Source organism: Echinops telfairi, unplaced genomic scaffold, assembly GCF_000313985.2.
Source record: "Echinops telfairi isolate 266 unplaced genomic scaffold, ASM31398v2 ScPeMD7_25;HRSCAF=90, whole genome shotgun sequence".
Lineage (NCBI taxonomy): Eukaryota > Metazoa > Chordata > Mammalia > Afrosoricida > Tenrecidae > Echinops > Echinops telfairi.
Window position 1 is genome coordinate 20,216,183 of NW_022103922.1, and position 8,118 is coordinate 20,224,300.

Below are 8,118 nucleotides of genomic sequence, written 5' to 3' on the forward strand. Positions count from 1 at the left end.
TATGCATTCAATCTGTCTGTCCATGTGGGTCTGCAGCAGAAAGAGGATGTCAGAAAACCTGGATTCTAGTCTCAGCTCTGATGCCAGCTAGTCCTTTGTTCTTGTTCTTGGTAAACTCCATCTCCCTGAGGCTTGGTTTCTGATTCCTGAGCAGCTGGATTGGGGGAGGAGGCTGCAGCTGGGACAAGGTGGATGCAGGGAGGGCCCCTGTGAGCCTACAACCTTGACCTTGTCAATCACTGGGAATGTCTTTTGCTTGACCTCAGGGCAATAGGTGTAGAAGTAAAATCCCTGGAAAGAAAAAAGGTTTTCCTTGGCTCTGCCTCAACATTTCAGATCCTTTTCTCTCTTATCAGAATCCACCTCCTTAGAGGAGCCCTGGTGGTGGAGTGCTTATACATTAGACTGTGACCTGCATGGCCACAGTTCAAAACCAGCAGCAACTCCGAGAGAGAAAGACGGGCTTTCTAGTTCTGTAAACAGGTACAGTCTAGGCAACCCACAGGAAGTTGCTAAGAATCAGCACTGACTCCATAGCAGTGAGTTTGGAGTTTGCTTGGTTCCATACTTAAATGACAGAAAATGCATATTGCATAATTGCTTAGGCAACTCAAAAACTAAAACAAAGAAAAACTAGATGAGTTTTCTGGTTTATAGACCCATTTTCAAATGTTACTAAATAATGACTACATGTCAGCGAAGTTTTGGAGCCAAACCAATACAAGGAAAGCGCACTAGAGGGCCTGGTTGGGGTTTGCCCCGCCCTCCTGTGTACACCATCGTACTTGATTTCTACAGCAATCCCGGGACATAGAGAGGGGATGAATCACTAAGCTGTATTTGCAAGTGAAAAAAGTTGGGAATTAGAATAGTCTATTTCACTCCATCTTGCTTACTCAATCCTACAGATCTTCTCCTTAAAATACTAGGCAGTTGACCTTGAGACTATACGCTCATATCTGGTACCGATGGCAACTATCACCAATCAATAGCAGCTCTTTTCCAACAACCTCCCAGAATCTTTGCAACAAAGTCCTTCAAGAGCTATTTCCAATGAATGAAATCTGGCAAGGAAGATGACATTTTGCTGTGAACCAGGCACCAGACCTTCTAAAGAAAGAATGCAAATTCAAATCCTACCGCAGGCAGCAGCTGGTCATGGAAATCCGTAATGCAGGTGCTGTGCGCTGAACAGGAGAACCCATGGCTGGATGAAGGAGGAGCCCACACCAACTAATGTGTCCAAAGTGCAAGCTCAGTGTTGCTTTATCCTCAGAGTAGAACGAAAAGAAGAAACAAGACAGGAGGGAGGCAGGATAAATGGACCTGAAGTCCGAGTATGTATCTAAAATCATGCAATTTTTAAAAACCATGCAATATGAAAAAAAATTATGTTGCTGCTTTGCCACCTTTGCCATACAACAAGTCTTGCAATCTTGCCCTTTCTCTGAATGGGGAGCATCTGCGCCAGCTTCATGGCCTGATTTCTGGAAACACAGTTCTCACCTCAATTAATTAGATCACTGAGAGGCATCTGGACGAGCTGCTCTAAATACGCAAGGCGCCAGCTGGCTCTAGTGTTCCCCTCCTCCAGACAGCGGGGTCAGGGAGAGTCTGCCAGGCTCAGTCCATGAGGAAGGGCAGCATGGCAGGTTCACTTCCTTTCCATGGTCTGAGAGGCCAGTAAGAGAGGCACAATTAACCTTTGGCGACATCTTTAAGCTGCGTGTTGCCTCTGAAAATTTCTCCCAACCCTCTTGAGCCCTTTGATATTTCTTCCCAACAAACTCCTCCAGCCCCATCCCCATCATGTCTCTTTTTCATCATCACTTCTGTAAGAACTCGAGTCAAGCGAAGCTCATTGTGTGCTTCCACCTCCTCGCTGTGGACATTTCAAACAAGTACATTTAGGTTAGAACCAACCCTAGGGAAGGACTCACCAAAGTGTGTTAGCTGTGGATGCCTCTAGGTGTGGAGGCCGGGTGATTCGTAGTTCCTTCAATTAAACGTGTATGTATTTCCCATCAACTATTATGAGGAACCATCGCTTTTATAATGGAGTTGGTGGGATTTATTTGTCACAGAGAGAAAACTGTTAATAAGTGAAATATCAAGAATTGTTATTGTTAGGTTCTGACTCATAGCAACCTTATGTACAATAGAGTGAAACATGGCCTGGTCCTGCACCATCCTCCCAATTGTTCTTATGTTTGAGTCCACTGTTGCTGTCACTGTGTCAACCCATCTTGTCAAGGGCCTTCCTCTTTGTCACCACCTCTCAACTTTCCTAAGCATGCTGCACTTTTCTGGGGACTGGTCAGTCCGGATGAAATGTCCAAGGTATGTGAGATGAAGCCTTGCCATCCTCACTTCTAAGGAGCATGCTGGCTGTACTTCCAAGACAACAAGAATTACGTAACAGTGTTGGTTGACTCATAAGGTATATCAGTGAACATACCTTTGGTTTCAGCAATTTAAAACATTTTTCTCAGCTTGATTCAAACAAAAGAGATGGTTGGTTCAACCAGTCAGTGATGTTCAAGGACCCGAGTTCCTCCAAGGCTTTCTTCTGCTCCCCACAGAATCACGTTGGCAGGGCCAATGGTGGAGTCTTATCTTCTATCACAGAGACCTGGATTCAATTCCCAGCCCAGGCTCCTGAGGTACAGCCATCATATAACCCATTTGTCAGTGGAGTCTCTATGGTGTGTTGCTATGATCTAGAAAGTACTTGGTAAGTGGCACCTGCTAGCATGATATTTATTCCTATGATGATCACTGTCTCTACTGGGAAATGAAGAGGAGTGGTCATAGCAGCTGACTGAAAAGGGTGCAGCGGAGCTTCCAAACGGAGATGGGGTCACAACGACCACCCGGACCATTACATTTCCCATCGACCATGGGGACTGAGCAGACAGGCCAATCCTGTCTTTATTCCACTATCAAGTCTCCTGGAGTGAGATGCTGAGTCAAGAGCAGCTAATAACAAGAAACTCCTTCCTGGAGTCAAGATCCTACTGTGGGTTTGGGTATCATAATCATATATCACAACGTCCAGAGATAGAATGGCTTGATTTTTCCTTACCTCTCAACTAAGAAAAAAAGACCTCTTTCTTAGAAATCCCCACCGGACATTGACAGTACCATGGCCTTCCAGAAGAACAAACCAATCTATCTTGGAAGAAGTACAGCCAGAATGGTCTTTGGAAGTAAAAGCAGCAAGACTTCGTGTCTCATCCTTTGGATATGATATCAGGAGGGAAGAGTCCCCGGAGAAGGACATCGTGCCTGGAAAATAGAGTATCAGGGAATAGAGGAAGACCTTACAGGAGATGGATTGACCCAGAGGCTGCAACAATGTGCTCAAAGATCACAACAATTGTGAGGATGGTGCCCGACCGGGCAGTAGTTCACTAAGTTGGCATTGATTCCAGGATACCTCACCACTCACAACAGGTGGTGGTGTGCACATGACTGTGATTTTCCCCCCTTCTTTATTATTTCAAATTATTATTATTTTAAATACCACTAGGGTCACCCATGGTGGGGTGGACAGGTTTGGGCAGGGCTTCCAAAAGTGTATCAGTGATCTGTTTTGGAGAAGTAGCTCATGGAAACCCTATTAGACCGTTGCCTGGCTCACTTGCTTCAGACACCTCATCAAGAGGGACATTCTGTTTGGTGAAAGAGAGGTTGAGGGAAGAAGGCGGTTCTTGGTGAGAAGGATGGGTATCATAGCTGCAAGGATGAACCTGAACCTGCAACGGTGGTGGTCTGACACAGATCTGGGCAACATTTTGCTTTGTTGTAAAGAAGGTCATCGTGAGCAGTCATCTCCACAACAGCTCACAATATCATTTAGTATCACGTTCGCAATCAGCAGCCTTTCCCCCAAACTCCCAGGGCTCGACTCCAGAGCTTCCAAACCCTCGGGCCCCTTAGTCTTCTGGGCTGTATCTGTCCACCTCTCTTACTTGTCTAAGCAGCTGGTGTTTTCCCAGGAACACCTGACCTCTTCCTTTTCATTGTTGTCTGATGCCTCTCTGACCTTCCAGTGCAACCATAATTCATCTCATCAACTAATTTGCTGTAAAGAGAAGTCTTCAGTCTTTTCACCTTCTGGGGAAGAATAACTGGCATTCTAGAGGCAAGGCATCCACATTTGCTGCCCATTCCAAGACAATTATCCCCATAGAGGCAATTTCAGGATGGCCAGAGAAATGTCTTGACCCTTAGACCTTAATTAGAAAGACCCTTCTTCGCCTGCAATTGTCCTAGGAGATGGCAGAGAAGACGCTGGGATAGAGTAGAAAACCCACTAAACTGAGAAAGGACATGCCTACTGTGTGACTTAAGTATCAAAGCTGCCATTTACAAATGAAGAAGATTAATTCCAGCCCTATCTGCTTTCCAGAGTTTTTTACGAAGCATATCATTCATAAATGCTTTTGAACTAAGCAAGTATGTAGTCATTTTAAATAATTGCATCTAGTTGAGTGAATGACGGGTAATTTGGCATTTCTTTGGTAATAAGTCCTGCGTCTTGTCACTTCTGAATGTACGGTTTTTTATGCAAATGACAAGCACATTCTCTTTTTTCTTTTTCTTTGTTACCAACTGCATCTTTCCCCCATGAGGCATAAACTTAAATGTGATACACTAATTCTTTTTCCAAAAGCAACATGTAAAAATTCTGGCACTTAGGAAATACCTCACGGGGAGAGGAAAAGTTTGGCAAAAAACATAGATGTGCACATTACTTGCCAAAAAACCCAAAACAAAACAGTAAAGGTTAGACAAAAGGTGAAAAACAGGATTCCACTAGTATTTATCCAAGGCCAGAGTCCTAGGGCAAGGTTTCAACCTGGCATCATATTAGAATCATCCAGGGAGCTTTATAGAATATGATGCCTGGGCTTGACCCTGAACCAATTCACTCAGACTCTAATCTCTGGGGTGGTGAGATCCAGGTATCTGTAGTTTTTTAAAAATTGCTCCCCAGTTGATTCTATGGTCAACCAGGCTTGAGAACCATGACACTAGGGTGATCCAGGGGCAGCAAGATTAAGTGGAGCCTTCCCCGCTTCCAGCATATAATCGTACTGGAGGGCTAGAATGACATGGTTGGTTCACACAGGGTCAGAGCAGCCTTCATTTCTTTCTGAGCAATTGGGTCTGTGAACACTGTGGCCTGACCCATTCTGGGCACTGCGGTCACTGCTCAGAGCTACCTGAAGTGCTATTCCAAAGGCTCTTAAACTGAAACTGGGATCCAGAAGAGGGGGACTGTTGACAAGGAATCACATGGGAGAGAGGGAATATGAGGTTGAACAAAAAAGATAAACGCCCCCCAAAACAGAGACAAAGACAGGAGGGGGTGGGGACCGAGAAGCAGCAGCAGAAAATAAAACTGCTGATAGTGGCTTTCAGAATTCAGACCTGCTTTCAAACCATATGGCAGAGATATTAACTTGCCTGTAATTACTACAACATTCTCAACTGCAGAATGACTTTCATTAAAACCCATGGATTGAGGCACTTGGAGTGTGTGAATAATTTCGCTTGGAGCTCTGGCTCTATTATGCTTCTTCTCAGAGTTGAAATGTTTTAGTAGGAAGAGGCTGTACTCGTTCATCAAGCCACTATTTTGGAAATCATGCCATCAAAATCAATTTAATGAGTATTTGTTTCACACCCACAGTACACCAGGCTCTGTCTTGGGAACTGGGTCTCAGTTGGGAATTGAAAGGGCTGCCCTTATCCCTTGGCCCCAGTCATTCAACAAATGTGTTCACACACAGCCCCATACCAGGCACTAGGCAAGGAAATAAGAGAGAGGCGGTCCCCACGAGACTGGAAAGTAGACAGGCAATTACTTGTGCAGGTCCCCTGTGCAAAACCATTAAGACATCCATTAGACTGTTCATTGGATGAAGGAAGAGCACGGGAATGGCATTTATCCTAAGAGGCAGAAGTAACAACTTCCAGCTTCATGATGGAATTCGTCTCAAGAGCACTCCTGATGGGAGATGTCACACTCGCTCTGTAAGATGGAATGTTATCAAAAGACCTTCCAAATTTAGAGCTTGTTGCTGGTAGGTACCTTTGAGTTGCTAGGGTCGCAGCAACCCTATCTAGGTACAGCACAAGTCAACACTGTCAGGTGCTGTGCCAGCCTCACAATCACTGTGAAATAAGTTTGAGCCCATTGCCACTCTATCCTGTTAAAGGTCTTCCTCTTTCTAACCCACTCATTAAGCAAGCATGATATTCTTTTCCAAGGACTGATCTCGCCAGATAACATGACCAGACTCTATAAGACCATCACTTATAAGGAGCCTTCTGGCTGCACACCCATCTCACTGCCCGGGAGTCGGTCCTGACTCATCCATCTATGGTATACGAAATCCTCTGCAGCCGCATCATAATCCAGAGGCACCAGTTCCGCGTCAGTCTTCCAGATCCGTTGTTCACCTTAACACGCCTACAAAGCAATTGGAAACACCCTGGGGTAGGCCAGGTGTCACCCCAAACGGCATCTTTTTCTCTTTGACGCTTTCAAAAAGTGTCTTGCAGCAGATTTTCCAAATGCAACACATCATTTGTTTGCTTCTCTGTGGCTTCAATGGACAGCGGTTGGGGGTAAAAGTAAAAGGGAACCCTCCAATGTCGCCTCCATTTTTCATGATGTCCTCATTGGTCCGGTTGTGAGAAATTTTGTTTTCTTTCTGTTGACCCCAAACCATACTGAAGGCTGTAGGCTTCGCTCTCCATCAGTCAGTGCTTGAGGTCTTCTCATTTTCAGCCTGCAAGGTTGTCTCAGCGACATACCTCAGGCTGTGAATCCGTCTTCCATCAATCCTGATGTTATACTCTTCTTCATACAGCCCAGATCAGCGGTCCTCAAACTATGGCCCGCGGGCCACATGTGGCCCGCCGAGGACATTTATCCAGCCCGCCGGGTGTTTTTGGCCCGTTTTGTTTTTTACTTCAAAGCCGACTCATCCAGTGTGCATAGGAATTTGTTCCGTTTTTTTTAAAAACTATAGTCCGGCCCTCCAATGGTCTGAGGGACAGTGAACTGGCCCCCTGTTTAAAAAGTTTGAGAACCCCTGGCCCAGATTATCAGATTCCTTGATCATCATTTAGATTTGATAAGTATGATGAAATGATAGACTGTGATACACACCTTTCCTAATTCCAAGCTTGTTCCGAGTCCTTAACTATTCACCACTTAACCTGGAGATGAAAAATGGTTTCATTTTACATATAAGATATGATCCATTGGCAATCAATCATGCTTGGGAGTATTCTTGATAAGAAACCGGGACTCAGTGAGGCAAAATATTTGGTGACAAATAATGTCTGCCATAAGGATGGCATTCAAAGGCACCCACAAAGCTTTGTGGGATAAGTGCATGCTGCCCGGCCATAACTTCTAATAAGAAGCAAACAGGGAGGGAATTAATAGAATACAGCTTCAAATGATAAAAGATTCTAGACTTTCTGAATGGATTCAGCCTGGAGGAGCCCCTGAGACTCCTCCCCTGAGGTACTCTTCAAACATGGAGCTAAAAGTACCCCCCGAATGCACCTTTAAACTAACCAACAATTTAGCCAAAAAGTAAAGAAGATCACTACTAAGTGTTAAGTTACTTTTTTAAAATTATCTTCATCAGAACAAAGGTCACGAGCTACTGCACAGCACGGATGAGAAGGTTCAGGGTCAGGGAGATGATGTCAATGGAAGTGAGCAACTAGAACTAGACGGAACGAGAATGTTGACACAATGTAAATCAGTGTCACCAATGTCACTGATGTAGGAACTGTGAAAGGGCAGCAAGTTTTATTGTGGGTATTCTCACCCAAAATCCGTTCAAAAAGAAAGTATAGAGGTCTAGATAAAGACATGTACATATGCAAATATATTTATATATGAGGATGGGGAAATAGATCTATGTGCCGATATTTATAGGTTTAGTATAAAGATAGCAGAAGGACATTGGGCCTCCATTGAAGTACTCCCTCAATGCAAGAATACTTTCTTCTATTAAATTGGCAGTCTGATGCTCATCTTCCCGACACAACTGCTGAAGACAAAGCGGGTGAATAAGCAAA